This window comes from Parasteatoda tepidariorum, chromosome 9 (assembly GCF_043381705.1).
Source record: "Parasteatoda tepidariorum isolate YZ-2023 chromosome 9, CAS_Ptep_4.0, whole genome shotgun sequence".
In the NCBI taxonomy this organism is placed as follows: domain Eukaryota; kingdom Metazoa; phylum Arthropoda; class Arachnida; order Araneae; family Theridiidae; genus Parasteatoda; species Parasteatoda tepidariorum.
Genome location: NC_092212.1, coordinates 73,304,785 through 73,321,569, shown reverse-complemented (window position 1 = coordinate 73,321,569; position 16,785 = coordinate 73,304,785). Strand labels below are relative to the sequence as shown.

The 16,785-nt window shown below is 27.2% G+C and overlaps 2 protein-coding genes across 5 annotated transcripts in view; one reads left to right on the top strand and one right to left on the bottom strand.

The window, feature by feature from the left end:
• The window catches only part of LOC107441425 (uncharacterized), a 22,030-nt gene extending 7,059 nt beyond the window's left edge, over positions 1-14,971 (bottom strand). The window contains exon 1 of one of the 2 annotated variants that reach the window (XM_016054681.4): positions 14,677-14,971. The gene's annotated coding sequence lies outside the window, so the exon portion shown is untranslated. Of the gene's footprint in view, positions 1-2,543; positions 2,649-14,676 lie in introns of those variants that run through there. The other variant, XM_016054680.3, reaches the window with a different exon arrangement.
• The window catches only part of LOC107441423 (rho GTPase-activating protein 18), a 279,885-nt gene that overhangs the window by 158,154 nt on the left and 104,946 nt on the right, over positions 1-16,785 (top strand). The gene's annotated exons all lie outside the window — the stretch shown is intronic.

The following is a 16,785-nucleotide window of genomic DNA, read 5'->3' as shown; positions in this document are numbered from 1 at the left end:
GCTTTTACTTTAATTATTGTTAGTTTAATCATATATAAAATCAATATTAATTCAAAGTATAACTAAATAGTTTTATTTTGAGCAAAGTAATGGTGAATTAAATAAATCAAACAATTATAGCTCCGCCCACAAATAAACTGCTAAAGAAATACTTTGATTACCAGTTTTATATTTTTACCCTGATTGATACGGTTTTATGCTGTCACATATTTGTGACAGTCGGCGCGAAAGGGTTAATTAATACTAATAATAAATTGGATTTTTTGTTAGTTAAAAATAGTAAAGTAAAAAATGTTACAATTGATCCCACTCTCCCCTACTCAAATTTCACGAAACTTTCTTCGTTTTTGTCGAAACTGTTTACTGGTATATGCTCCGACACAAAGTGATGAAATAACACTCGTGACTTCTCTGAGGAAACTAATTTCGTCAAAAGAAAAGAAACATTTCGTTATTCTAGTTTCGAATTGTCTTATCTTCATTCTAGTTTCGTCATTTTAGTTAACAATTATCTACAATGCAAGGTGATGATGTTCCGAGTTGAGGAAACGTTTTCGTCATACATTTGACAGTTCGCATATTTGAGAGTTGTTAATAGCAAAAGTGAAAAAAGATCTTAGCAGAATGATTATTTCTATTTTTTTTAAATTTTAGACTTCTTTTAAATAATTTGTAAGCATACTATTTTTGGAAAATGTTTCCTTTGATTGATAATAAATACTTTTAAAAAAGGGAGCCATAAACTTTCTTAAAAATCGAATATTTCTTACTTTTGTTGTAAACTTCGAACTTGCGATAAAAATTATTCTCCGTAATTTGATCTTTTGAATGAGCTACAGTGGTTTAATATAAAACTATGCAACATGCTTCACACACAAATTTTTCCACTTTTAATTACGTTTTTCAGAAAAACATGTTTTTTAAACTCCTGCTCGTACCTCAGAAACTGTTTTCCGAGGATCCTGTTTACGGCATGTTTTTTGATTTTATTAGTATTCCTATTTTTTATTTGCTGTTCTGTGGATTCAAAGAGTTAAGTGGAAGTTTTACAGGAGTTCGAAACGTTAGGATTTTTTTTAACCAATTATTATTATATCTAGATTCAATTTACAATCCTCATTTTATTCAATGTTTCGGTTGTTTACATGGACTTATTTATGTAAAATTAAAAGATTAAAGATATTTTTTCAATAACATTGTATTAAATAAATTATGAAAATACGCCTTTATAAAAAAAAATCAAGTATTTTACACATAGTTTTTCAATTCAAAATAGAATATCTAAATTCAAGAATGAAGAATTACATTTCATTTATGATTATTTTCTACTTTTATCGCAGTTTTATTTTGAAAATCAAATTTTATTCATTTTCGGCACATGCATATACCAAAAACAAATTCATAATATTAAATATTTTACTCTCTTTTCATAATAAATATTTTCAAGATTTCTTTTTCGAAGATAGTCAAGATAGTCTTTTTCGAAATAATTTATAGTTTTTTATGTTTGTATGATAGTTGGCTAGTTAGTACTGCTAATAAACTTTTTATTATGTCGGGGTTCCGCCCAAAGGTTGACCATAGTTAAGGATCAATCAATTCTTTACCCATTTGTGTTCCATAGCCAAAAAAGAAAAAAAAAATAGTTACCGCTATTCCATTGCAATTTTTTTTGCTTAAAATATATTTTTATCTTTTCGGTTTTTTTTCTTCTTTATTATTAAATTTAAAAGTAATTTTTTTTTAAATTTTTGCTAAAAAGTTGCTATTTCAACTATGCTAATAATCATAGCTAAAATAAACATAGTAAAGTAAGTTGCTATTTAAACATATCAAAATAAGTTTCTATTTAAACATATCAAAATAAGTTTCTATTTAAACATATCAAAATAAGTTTCTATTTAAACATATCAAAATAAGTTGCTATTTAAACGTAGCAAAATTGAAAAATTTGTTTTAAAAGGAAATTGATATTTGTAAAAAAAAAAAAAAAAATTATAAATCTCTAAACGGGAGTTAATCAGATTTCAACAGAATTAAATACCAATTATTGCAAAAATAACTAAACTGTTATAAAATTAACATTTCTGATAAATTGTCATGGAAAATATTTTCATTTTATCAAATTTTAATTATAGGGCGGTCGCCAAATCATTTAGCATTGGGATGGCATTTGTTCCGCGTTTTTTGGCTAACATCTTCAATGCTATGCCAAACGTGAGTCCGCATATATAGTTTTTCGCCAATTAAGTATGTTTACAGTTCAGCATAGCTTACAATGCACTATTTGACCTTATTCTTCCTAACTTATCTTATTCATCTCACGTATTTTCGAGAACTTTCGAACAAAAGAGAAAGTTGAACCTTAACCTTCTTTTTCTTTTCTCAAACTTAAATCCACCCTTTAATAACAAAGCAATACGATGAGCATTCTGCCAAAACTAAATCTCTTGCGAGTGAAAGTGAAAGTAGTTGCGAGTGGATTATTTTAAAAACAGTCAAAATGCGCCGCTTATAAAGTTTTTGACAAAAAAGAAACTTACCCTCCACTTCCGAATGCGTAATATCGTTTTCTATTATATTCTGCTCGTGGTTTTGACTTTAAATAAGCCGGAATATCCTAAAAAGAACCTCTTCACGATTACTGGTCTTGCGGGAAATATTTTTTTTTGTATTTATTTTATTCGTTATTTCACTTCACTTTCTCTTTCATTAGTGTCGTTATCGTTTCAACCCAATTTTTTATGGTTACCAGAGCTTTTATTTTTTTGTAGAACTGTCCCCGGCTTGTGAAACTGCTGCAATTTTTGTGGTCAGAATAGCTCGGAGCAAATATCTATTTCTTAATGTTCAATAATTTTTGTGACGAAATTCTGGAAGTAAAAGTATGAGAAAAAACTGGTGGATCGAAATAAATACTATTGGATGATTATTTTTTTAAAAAATAATTATAATAAAATTTATTTTAACTATGTGTTGACAATGAGAATCTGTGGAATATCCTATAAACCAGTTTCAATAGCCAGATCATTTCCGCATTTCTGACCTTTATAGTTTTCACTTGTAATCTGGAACTATAGGCCTAGAGCTAATTTTTTTATGAGTTTTTGTATAATAAAAGTTAATATATTATTCATAATTATTCATTATTCATATTTTGAAGAAAATTAAAGAGAAAAAAAGAAATTTGTTACTCACCTAAGTGATGTTCAGATAAATCTATAAATTTAATCGATAAATTTAATTTATACGTTTAATTTAAAAATAAGTGACTTTATTTTTGACTAATGCTTCATTTTTGGTATAGAATTCTAATAGTAAATTTTAAGTGAGATGCAAGCAAATTGATAGTTCGCTATAAAGATTACGGGTTGAAGTTCTTTAAAATAATTATAATAAGACTTCAGTCTTTTGAGATTGACCTCTGGTTTAGATCTTTGAGTCAAGGATTAAAATTCCGCACCCTTAAACATTCATACCTGCCAACTTTTACTCTTTCCGAGAATGGATTTTCAGAGTGGTTGTAAAACAATAAACGAAAAACATTCTGACTCAAAAATATATTTACATTTTGATCCCGTTGAAATTCGCTTGCGCAAGGATTATTATGCTCTGATATATTCATTATAATTATTTATATGTAGTGGTGGACAAATTCATTTATAATTATCATTATAATTCAAAAAGTTAATTAGAATAACCTGAGTATTGCTACCACGTTAAATATGAAAATAAAATCTTCCGGAAAATCCGGAAGAGTTGGCAGGTATGAACATTTGAGTTTCAAGCAAAATATATATTAAACAGTGGTAGTGAACTGTTTCCAAAATGTTTAAAACATAAATTTCTTTAAAAAATTTTTTTATCGACTGTGGAGTTAAACCAACTATTTGGAACTTAATATATTTGTTGAAATTATTTATGTCTAGTGGTGGACATATGTTTTCAAATTTTTATTAATTAAAATACTTTGCTATCAGTAAAAAAAAAATATTTTCTGAAAATACGGAAATTCCGCAGTATCCAAAGGGTATGAAATTTGGAAATATTTGCGGCGCTTTTGTAGAATTAGTATTACTCCCCCATTAAAATAAAAAGAAAAAAAATGTAATTAAATCTAAAATAATAAATATAAATAATTTTGGGAACTGCTTCTTAACTTTTTATTTAAATATTTAGAATCACTATAGAAATAAAATGGAAAAAAAATAAAGTTTCGAATACAGAAGTACTTATAAATTATTTTGAATAAAATAATTTTATTTTCAGGTATTATATTTTCTTTACCCTTCCTGAAATTTCTGTTCAGCGTCCTGAACTTACACTGTCTTTCACATCATTTTCAACAAGACTAACAGACACTACAATATTGGCACTAAGTGTAACATTGAATTTTGATGATCGGCAATTTTTTAAAATTTTTTTTTACAGATTTTGAAGCTATTTGAATTGTTTTGAATTTATTTTAAAAAAAATGAAAAAAGGGGAAAAAACAATTTTAGCTGTCAATAAAAATTAGAAAGAACTAGTTGCAACCATTTTGTTATGGTTGCTTAATAGATTAACGTCTGAATTTTTCATTCAAGCACTATGTTTTTAAATATTGCTCAGAAATTGTACGCAATTAAACAATATTTGTTTTGTACACTTCTATGCTTTTACTTTTATCGCCAAAAGTTCGCCCGAATATGCTCATGATAATTAAGAGTAATGAATGGCTAAGACATAACGTAATATATTTTTAATGATAAATTGCGTTACACCTGCTGAGAGGGAATGGCCATCGTTTTCGTAAGCTCAAGAGGCCCTTTTGGGAGATGTTGAAGATTTTAACCTAGATACTTTTTTGAAACTTGTTTAAAAAAAAAATCTTATATCAATTGATGCTTTGAGTTACTCAATATTTTCATTGTTCGTTTTGTTACTTAGAAAATATTTCTTTGTGGTACAGATTTAATAAATACATACAATTTTTTTTTGTAAAATAAAAACCTAATATTCATTTTGTTTCAAGATTGTTCATTGTATTGACAAATTTAAATTTCTCATAATAGTTATGTAAAAGTAAACTTTAAGAATTTATACATTGTTCAATAATAATAAGCTGAAAACGCCTCTCGTTATTGTATGCTTTTCTAAATTAAAATTCCATCCACCGCACCGCCATGCTTGAAAAATCTTTTTTTTTTAAAGGTCATCCTAAAATCAAAAAAGTATTTTGCAGCAATAATTAAAAAATTGTTTTTCAGCATGTGTTTTACAGTTTATATTAGTAAAAAGTTATTTTTCCGCATAAAAAATTTAGCAGAAATAATTAACGAACTATTTCGGTAACAAATTATACTATATACTTATACTTATTGTTAAATAAGTAATGTTTAAATTAGAGTATTTTAAACTTGCTTATCAAACAAATGAAAGAGTTAAAAGAATGTAAATAAAACAAAATACAGTCCTAATTAACTTTCTATGTAAAGACTAATGAGCATTGAGTTAAATGGTTACTAAGCATTTAGATAGGAAAATATTCAAAAATTCGGACTTCATGCATTTCAAATTTTCTCAGAGAAGACATCAGACTGCAAATAGTTAATATCATGAGATGAGTGAAATGGAAACTTCATAATAAGCAATTAAATATAATAACCATTGATTTTTAATACTATTTTTGTTAACTTTGCAAAAATAATAAAGGTATTTTCAATGACAATGAGATCTTATGAATATTAGTTTACAACTTACTCAAAGAGTTACTTATTTCTCGTTCAGTGATAGTCATATTTTTGAAAAAAATAAATATTTAAAAAAACGTTACTACCACCGTATAACAAATATTAATGTTAATATGAAATTTTAAAATTTTTTTCAAGTCAGATTCGGTCTTTTCGTAGAACACTTAAAAACTTGCTAACGACTGTTGGCAAATGAAAAAAAAAATCTGATTTACCTTATTTTCCAGTCCCTACAATTATAATGCAAATTTGGGGGTCGACCCTTACACAGATGGAACATATTTGGATGTGAAGATTTTCAGGGAGTTACTTATTTCTTGTTCAGCGTGATTGTCATGTTTATGAAGAAAAAAAAATATTTAAAAAATATGTTACTACCACCGTATAACAAATAATAATATTAATAACCAATTTTAAAATTTTATCCATATTGTCTTAATCGGGTCATTGTGTACACTTAAAAATTTGTTAACGACTATTGGCAAATGAAAAAAAAAATTCTGATGTACTTACCTTCCGGTCTCTACAATTATAATGCAAATTAGGTGGTGGACTCTTACACAGATGCAACGGTTTTTAAGATTTTTTTCTGATGTATATAACCGATGTATTTATTTTCATTTATATTTAATATGACAAATTAATGTAAAATAAATACAAGCATAATCAAGACGATTCTCCTCTCGAGTACCACAATATATTTATAATACTATTTTTTTAACTTTGCAAATAAAAATAATAATAAAGGTATTTTTAATGACAATGTATTCATTTCAAAGCATTTGTTTTTGTGTGTTTGTGATCATATGAATGTTAGTTTACAGCTTACTGAAAGAGTTACTTATTTCTTATTAGAGTTCAGTGATTGTCATAAATGTCAAAAATGTTACTACCACCGTATAACAAATATTAATAAGTAATTTTAAAATTTTTATTCAGGCATACCCTCCAACTGCTACGGAATTTCCGTAGTTTCAGAAATCTTCAGAAATCAGATGGTAGCAAAATTAATGTCTTAATATTTAAAAAAAATTAATTTTAGCGTAACTTGTCCACTATTACTTATAAAAGTGCAGGCCATATGGCTAGATTCTTAAGTTCTGATAAAAGTTTTATGAGAGATCCAATTTGCTTTAAAAATTTCTACTTTGGTTCGCTACCACTAGAAAGAATTATTTTCAAAATCTTCATAAGTTGGAGGGTATGTTCAAGTTGTCTCGAAATAGTCATTGTGTACACTTAGAAATTTGCCAACGACTGTTGGCAAATGAGAAAAAAAAATAAAAGAAAATTCTGAAATACCTTATTTTTCGGTTCCTACAATTATAATGCAAGTTAGGTGGTCGACTCTTACACAGATGCAACATATTTTAATATGAAGTTTTTTTTCCCGATGTATAACTCTTAATATAACAAATTAATGTAAAATAAATACAAGCATGATCAAAGCAATTCTCCTCTCGAGTACCACAATATATTTATAATACAATTTTTTTTAACTTTGCAACAAAAAAATGATAATAAAGGTATTTTCAATGACAATGTATTTATTACAAAACATTTATTTTTTATGTCTTTGTGATCTTATGAATATTAGTTTACAGCTTACTCAAGGAGTTACTTATTTCTTGTTCAGTGATTGATTGTCATGTTTTTTAAAAAATAAATATTTAAAAAAATGTTACTACCACCATATAACAAATATTAATATTAATAAGTAATTTTAAAATTTTATACAAGTTATCTCATGAAAGTCATTGTATGCACTCAGAAATTTGCCAACGACTGTTGGCAAGTGAAAAAAAAAATAATATTTTGAAATACCGTATTTTTCGGTTCCTTCAATTATAATGCAAGTTACATACCTGCTAACTTTTACGCATTTGGCGTAAAATTTTATTTCTGTATTTAAAGTGGTTGTAAAATGTATGCTTCATTGCATTTATAAACTTAATTTATAATCTTTTTGATCCACCACTATTTTTAAAAAAATTAATTGTATATATTAATATGTAATAACAATCAATCAGACCGCGTAAGCTAGTTCAAAATACTGTGTATGTTTCTGTCCAAAATTATAATTTAAATTCCATTTTACTACCACTGGGGAAAATCATCCTCGAAAGGATTAAAAGTTGGCAGGTATGAAGTTAGGTGGTCGACTCTTACACAGATGCAACATATTTTAATATGAAGTTTTTTTTCCGATGTATAACTCTTAATATAACAAATTAATGTAAAATAAATACAAGCATGATCAAAGCAATTCTCCTCTCGAGTACCACAATATATTTATAATACAATTTTTTTAACTTTGAAAAAAAAAAAAAAAAAATAATAATAAAGGTATTTTCAATGACAATGTATTTATTACAAAACATTTATTTTTAATGTCTTTGTGATCTTATGAATATTAGTTTACAGTTTACTGAAAGAGTTACTTATTTCTTGCTCAGTGATTGTCATGTTTTTCCAAAAATGAATATTTAAAAAAATGTTACTACCACCGTATAACAAATATTAATATTAATAAGAAATTTTAAAATTTTTTGCAAGTGTTCTCTATCGGTTAATTGTGTATGCTTAAAAATTTGCTAACGGACTGTTGGCAAATGAAAAAAAAATTCTGAAATACCTTATTTTCCCACAATTATAATGTAAGCTAGGTGGTCGACTCTTACACAGATGCGACATACTTGGATATGAAGATCTTTTCCCGATGTATAACTCTTAATATGACAAATTAATGTACAATAAATATAAGCAAAATCAAAGCAATTAGCAATTTTCCTCTCGAGTACCACGATATATAAATTTTCGTATTTTCTAAAAATTTGAAATTTCACATTTCTTATAAAAGTTACATATTTTGTTAAAACCAGTATTTTCTCTTCTATCTAGAATTATTAGGCACTTAACAGAGCCGTTCTTGGGTAACACTTTCTACAAGAGAGAAGGCCTCAGCACTGATCAATTTACTAGTCCGACGTAACGACGAATAATAAACTTGTCACTGCGTTCAGGACACTACGCTGCGCAGTGGGGAAAATAAGAAAGATTTAATTACGTTTGGACTACTAAAGGATAAAATTTCTTATTTATGGTAGCCAGTGCTGAGGCCTTCTCTCTTTTAGGAGATACTGGCTTAGGGGTGAGCGAAATGGGTGATAGTCCATAGCCGCTAAAAGTTAGTGTCGCAAGAAACTCAGGACTGATTATTAGTTATATTTCAATTTTTTCTTTACATTTTCAAAATCTTGGATATATTTTTACTATTCCTCGTACTTATAATTTATACAAGTTATTAAAATGTTATTTCCAAATGTCTCTATTTTCATTTCAGTTAATGTTACTTTACATCAGAAGTGTAATTTTTGAAATAATAACGTGGAATTTTTTGTCAAGTTACAACTTTTATGTCACAGAAATTAATTGTATTAAACATTTCAACAAATGCCGTTTAGGAGTGTGTGCAGGGAAGGCAATCTCTAAGAACTGCAAAAAAGGCGAGGAAAAATAAAAAGCATGGTTTAAATCATAGATTTATCTAAAAAATATCATTTCCATTATGTACTACACTTAAAGCTGTGATAATAATCCATTAATATCAAATTTCATTGGCAATAAATGTTTGGTTAATATAATTAAGGAATAAGTTAATAAATTAAGAAATGAAATATATATTTTTTAAAAGCTCAAATGTAGATGAGAATGTAACTTTAATTTATAATTTCATATTTTTATATGCTGCTTTTAGTGTCTAAAATATTCTGCTGTTTTATTATCAATACATGTATTTCAAATTTTATTTACCATGATAAAATGTCTTGATATGACATGAATGATAATATGCTTTGGCCCAATAATCCTTAGCACCCAACGTCAATATTTTGAAAACGGAATTAAAATCTCCTATTATCTAATCATAAATTCATCACAACCAGAAGAAGATCCATCACCAAGCCTCCGTATTTATAAGCGGATGAATCAACTTTACAATTAATATTCTTTATGCATTTTATTTTATAATAAAAAGTGGTAATAAATATTGCATTATTTTTTAAATTACTATAGACAATTTTTCGAATTACCTTTGAATAACAGAATTGCATATTTGTTTAGTGTTTTTTTAACATTCATAGGTACTTTTATACAATGTATACACACAAAATCCAATTTAAAATTATCAATATTTGTTGACATAACCTGGAAGCCTGGTTTGTTGACACAACCCACGAAATACGGTATTTTGACGATTTCAATTTAGTGAAATTGTGTGCATTTCCATATAAATCCGGAAAAATTTCATAACTATAAAGTTTTTTTTTTACAGTTGCAGATTTTCTATAAAAAAAGGACCACTTTTACGAATTTTTGGAAATTAAAAAGAATTATAATGTGGCAAAAAATGTAATTATAAAAAAAAATTCTGTTTTTGAAATTTTTATTTAATGATTCTAATGCATATAGTTAAAAAGAAAGTAAATTAAAAAAAAGTACTCAATCTGACGAATCATTAGCAAATTCAATCACAGTTAAAGTAGAAATGAAACCATGAACGCAATGTTTACTTGTCGCATATAAAGTTGTTTCCAAGTTTCTTAATATTTTATAGTTTAGAAACTAAACCCTTTTTCTTAGTTCATAAATATTTGCAATAAATTTGATTACAACTAGGAACAGTTAAATGAAAAATATTTTTTTTGTAAGAAGTTAAGTGAAAGAAAGGTAGAGAAATATCAAAGATTACAAATGCTTTGCTTAAAGTTTATTTTTAAATTTATATTTCTCACTTCTAACAAACTAGAGTTACATCGAATAAATAAACAATTAAACCTACTTCCATATTTCCATCCTAAATTCTAACAACGAAAACGAATTTCATCGAATAAAAATATTTTAGTTTATCTTCATATTTTCTTGATTTATGTACCTCACTTTTAAAAATAAAAATTAGTTTTTTTTTCGAATATAAGCAATTCTAGTTGTTTTCAGATTTTCAGCCGTTTTATAATTTTTTTTCTTCTGTCAACAAATTTTTTATTCATCCAATAAAAAACAATGCAGCTCTTTTATTTTCTGCCGCTTTATACGGCTCACCTTTTATAACAAAAATGAAATTAATCGAAAAATAAAAACTGTTTATTGCCACATTTTATATCTATTTATACTTCTCACTTCTAACTACGAAAATGAGTTTTAGGAAATAAACACTCCTCAATTTATGAACACATTCTCTACCGATTTATACTTCTCACTTCCAACTACAAAAAATAGTTTTAACAAATTAACACTCCTCAATTTATGAACACATTCTCTACCGATTTATATTTCTCACTTCTAACTACAAAAATGAGTTTTAACAAATTAACACTCCTCAATTTATGAACACATTCTCTACTGATTTATACTTCTTACTTCGAACTATAAAAAGTGAGTTTTAACAAAGAAAAATACATCCATTTGTACCCACATTCTCTACCAATTTATACTTCTAACAACAAAAATGAGTTTTACAAATAAACACTCATCAATTTATACCTACATTCTCTACAGATTTATACTTCTCACCTACAACAAAAAACTAGAGTTTTATCGAATAATGAAACAATTTAATTTGTTCCCACATTATCCATCATATCATGAATTTCTCTAGGTCACTAGATTTAGGATGACCGGAAGTAGTTTAAGGCATGGTTCATGTTTTGTATTGGGATAGTAAGAGACACTTAGGAGTGTCCATAGACGCGATACCTCAAAAACACGTGAATGACCTCTATTTTGCCATTTTTTTTCCGAACAAAATGTGTTATGTCATCTATGCAAGTCATGCCGGTTTGGATTATGCGATAGCTTGTGAAATTTCGCCAAAGGCTTTCCTATGAGACTGAATGATTTATTGCATGAATCGTAACATCAGTAACATTATGTCACGACTTGGAATTTATTTATTAATTATTTTTTTAACATTGATTATTGGAGAGATTTGTAGCACACATAGTGGTTAAAAGACTCGAACCACAATGAGCTTGAAGCTCTTTCTTCTAGGAAAATAAATAATCAATAAATCCACAGTTTGAGTTCATTAAACTCAAGGCAAAGCTTTCATTTAAAAACATATATATTATTTACTATGACGCATTATCTGGTTTTTAAAACGGGTATATAGCTTAAATATTAAAAAGAAGATATCTTAAACTATTTAAGAGATTTGGCGACATTTTTCCTTCCAGGCAAAAATTATTAAAATCAGTGAATAATTCTAAATTTTTGTATCTAGTATCTAAATCAAGTGCAACGTTGGTGTAACTTTTAGGAAATTAAATTTTTCTTTATCACGAATACAGACATTTTATTATACTATGTTTTTTTTCCCTTCATTAATGATTGAGAAGTTTGGTTTGAAGAAAATTGTAAAATGTAACACTTCGTGTTAATTTTCATTTTATGTTTATTTATTTATTTCAAAATCCGTCATTAAAAAGTACTTTCTGTGTAAATATACCTTTTTATCAACGGATTTGTATTTCTGACCTTCATAATATAAGGAGGTAGCTGAAATTTAAAAAATATTGTCCCAATAGTTTGAATAGAAGAGCGGTTCAAAGTTTGAATCTCTTTATGTTAATTTTACTATTTGTGTATTTTACCATACTTCGAATATTTTATGGGAATTTAAAAAATGTTTGCACACATATCATTTGTTCATCCAAAGAAAATACGGTCTCCTTTTTATATTTTTTCTGACGCTTTAATTACAGGCAGAAATATATTGTGTTATTTTTTAATTATAAAAGGCAGTCTAATAACTACTAGAATAATCTGTTAGATTATTAAAATTATATTAATACTAAAATTAAAAAAAAATAGTTTTAAATAAGTATTTTCAATCATATTCAAAAACTTTTCAATAATTAATTTTGTAAATAAAAGAAATTTCGATGATTAACTGTTTCTCCTTTTCTAAATAACTGCAAATAAGGGCTAAGTTTGAAAATTATTGTTTGGAAGTAAGCCATGTTTGGAAGATTTTACCTTTGACACAGAAAAAGACACTGGTGTTACACGATGCATTTCATAACTATAAATTGTTAAAATTCTAAATATAATATTTTTCACTGGTTTTGACCTAAAATAATGCAAAATAATGAATAAAAATGTTTAAAAAAATGTTTAAGTTCTGCTTCAAAGGAGTAAGTCAATATTAAATGACTTTAATATCAATATTAAATTGCTTTAATGTTTTTAAAATATAATTTTCAAGAAAAATCAATAATTATTCAGATTTTAAACAAATTTTCCTATAAAAGAAAACGTTTTAAAGTTTTTTCTAGGGCATATTTATGCGGTCAAATATTATTTTTTTTTTAATGTTAGTAGTAATGTCCGTCCTTGATACTTCTGATTCGCATATCAGTAGAATCGGGCTTAAAATTATTTTAAGTATTATATTAAGCTCTTTATAAATACAAAGAAAAAAAATAAGAATTTTCCTTATTATCTTGAACTTTCGATCTAAAATTTGTGATGTTATCTTTCTATGCTTTTAATAATCAGAAACATGTTGGCGCTTGCAGGTAATGCCCAATTGAAGCAGAAGTTAAAATAAAGCAAATGTTCTAAAAATAAAGCAATAGGTATCAACCAGTTATTCATTATTTACAGTCAGTTTGTGATTTCAAGGACTCCAGAGAAAAGGAAAATAGTAGTTGAAGAAGGCTTCATTGACCTATTATTAGGGCGAGTTTTTTTAAGGAATTCAGAAAGGTGTTGGCGATAATTGTAACTATTTTGGTGGTATTTATAATGATTAGTTGGTTTATATTTTCTACAATATTTGTAATATTCGATTTTATTTTGCAGTAACTGTTACATATATTTTTTCTGTATAAGAATTACACTTACGGTGGTTAAGGATTATTTAGATTAAAATTTACCCAAGAAGTTTCTGGTCAGTTAGTGGCATCGTATTAGCTTAACCTGTTTTTTGTTTTTGAGGAAAAGGTGCAATGCACCTTTTTAATACTTTTAAGTGTGCTCTTTTTGACTAAGAGGTTTTGACCTTTCCTTAGATTCTATTTCATTTGCAGAGTTTATACGTTACAAGTGGTGGCAAAAGTGAAAAAAAAATGTGCTAATTATTTTGTATTCCCTACTATGCTTTAAATATTTCCATATAAAAATATCTAATCACGAAATTGCTTGATAAGAATTTTTAATTTTAAATGGAATGCTGAAGAAAATAATTAATATGAAAAGAAAGGCAATATTATATTTTCAGCATAATTAATGCATTTTTCAAAATTATGTTATACTAAAATGATCTAACATTCACTTTTTAATACGTAAATTATTTTTGAAACGGAAATGAACTTTTTTTTTCTGTTTTGTTTGATTAAAAACATAAATCGTTAACGTTTTTTCGATTATTTTCAAGAAGAAAAAATTACTTTATTCTACGTCACTAAACTAGCTTCAAACAATTCTTTTTTCAATAAAATGGTAGTTAATTAGCATACAAAAACGAAAACTAAATGAAAAATAGTAGACAACAGAAAGTAATAATAAATTCCTTCTTAAATAAGTATGAGTGTTAAGGAAAATCCAGTGTGGCTTTAGACCAACACTATTAATTGAAGATTGTGTTAAGCCACAATATGTTTGATGGATTTGGGCAATATAGAGCTAAGCCTAACTTCTTTGTTGTTTTTTTTTATCCAACTCGTCATTAGTATTGATTCTACATTAGCATTTACAAGTTTCCAGAATTTTATCGTGATTTCCACAGTATCATCTAAACAGAAACCTCTTATTGCCATCATGGAAAAATCATGGTGTTTTGTCCGAAAAAATACACCTGAACACTTTAGAAAATGTGGCTTATCACTACCTTATGCATAAGCGTTTTATTTCAGACGTAATTTAAAATATTAAAACTACTTACCTTGTTGAGATATTTTTTTTCACCGATGATTTTTTTGTTTATTCCATTTCCATCGTTTCAGATCTCAGTACTATTTCTATCGTTTGCAAAAAAATAAACTTTGAGGCTTGCAATACGCTACATTAACTTTAACTCAGAAGTAAAATCGTTTTATGTTTTCTACATGCGAGATGAAGAGTGTTTTTGGTAGGATGGGTGGCAACACGAAGAAATCGTTTGAAAATAGACGTAAAAGGAGATAGTACGCTGGTCTTCTTCCGTAATGTTGATGTGCTCTATTTAAGACTAGAGAAAGCTATTTATGCTTTTGCCGGTTTTCTCTTTCTTTTTTTATCACTTTCTTTTTAACCCCTTGTCAAACATATCCACAAGTTCATTTCCCTGTTCGATACGACTTCATTCAGTTCATTTTGCGAAACTATTGTTTCTTTTAATAGCCATTGTATTGAACTTAACATGGAATCCATGTAAAATTGACTGAATTAAAATACTCGTTTTCGTCATAGTTCTCTGTATGGGGCATTCTAAATTAAGAATTTGTTTTTGTTCGGGTCATATTTTTAATTATTAATAGTAGGTTATTGACATTCATATTTAAAATCATCCCTTTTCTTTTTATTTATAATGAAAAACGGAAATATTTTTTTGATGGTGATTAAAAACTCCTTTAATGTGAATTAGTTAATAAAATTGCTTTTGTGAAAATTGCAATTTTAAGTCACATATCTTAAATTGTTATTTAGGCAATGAATTGTTCGAATGTTTCCATAACAAAAAATTAAAACAAACTTATAAGAAAACCATGCTTTATTTTGCTTGCTTTGAAATGCACCAGCATGATAGCAGGGCAGTGTGTCCCTTGAAGAAGTACTGTTTTTGCTGACATGCTTATTTTTGAAATTTCGTTTTATTTTTATTTAAGTTCTACCATGTTTATAGTAATGTAATATTGTCAAATAGCGATGGTAAAAGTTAATTCATAGTAACTTAATTTTTTCTCTTTCTAAAATAGAACTTTAACTTTGAGAGATAAACGCAGGTTTGAATGCTCACAAATGTTTTTACTTTTAAAAATGATAAAGAGTGGCTGTAACAGATGTATTCATGTTTCGACGCTTATTCATTTGTTTAAATTTCGTCATCATTATTTTAAATCTGCATAATCCGCTGGAACCTTGTGGGGTTCGATATGTTTCGAAAAGTAAACTAGTAAAATAGACTCGTAACCCAAGTACAATTGTAACTGTACTATAGTAGACACGTAACGTTTTCCCGTTGACTTACCACTTTTTTTTCGGAAACTAAATAAAGACGAATTAAAGTGCTTTTAAAATTCCTATGAAGAGATACTCCTCTATTAGTTTATAAGAGTTCTTAGAGGTTATTTTCTTACTTCAAACTTGCTTTACTATAGAAAACCAAATTACAACTATATTAAAATTTCCGATAAATAACGTGGTTACTTAAATTAATAAATCTTTTCGAATTGTCCATGAATTAGTGATCACTTAAGGCTTACAAACGCATGAAAGAATTATTTTATTTTAGTTTCTTTTGTATAATTAATATCGTATGATTAGTAACAATATCTTTGCAGCTTTTAGCATCTTTAGAAAAGGTTTTACCTTACATGTGCAGCGATGCAAAACTTGCTAATGACTTTTTTTTAAGGAAGAAGCATAGGAAAAATGTGATTGCAAATACGTGAACGTGTTTGATTTTCTTGGAAAAATAAAAACAAGAGTATTCCTGTTTTGACGCGAAGGAAAAAAAAAACAAAACATGATACGATGTTCTATTTAACTCGGGTAAAAGGTGCTTTTAAACATTTCCTTTCTGGGCTCAAATTTATAACCGTCTGAAGATTTCGGGTTTTCCATTTTTATAATCAAATTAAGACTGTTTAATCAAGTTAAGTTTCTTTTGCCATGAAATTACGTCCTTTTTGTGAAAGGTTTGCTTTTTCATAACTGAACTGCATTGCAACAGTTACTGAAGATTTCTAGGTCAAGTTAAACCTATCTTCAACCACCGTGAAAATGGCACAGAAGCTCAAAATGTGGAAAAGTCACAGTTTAGTGAAAACGAAAAGGGCTTGCGTTCCAGTTT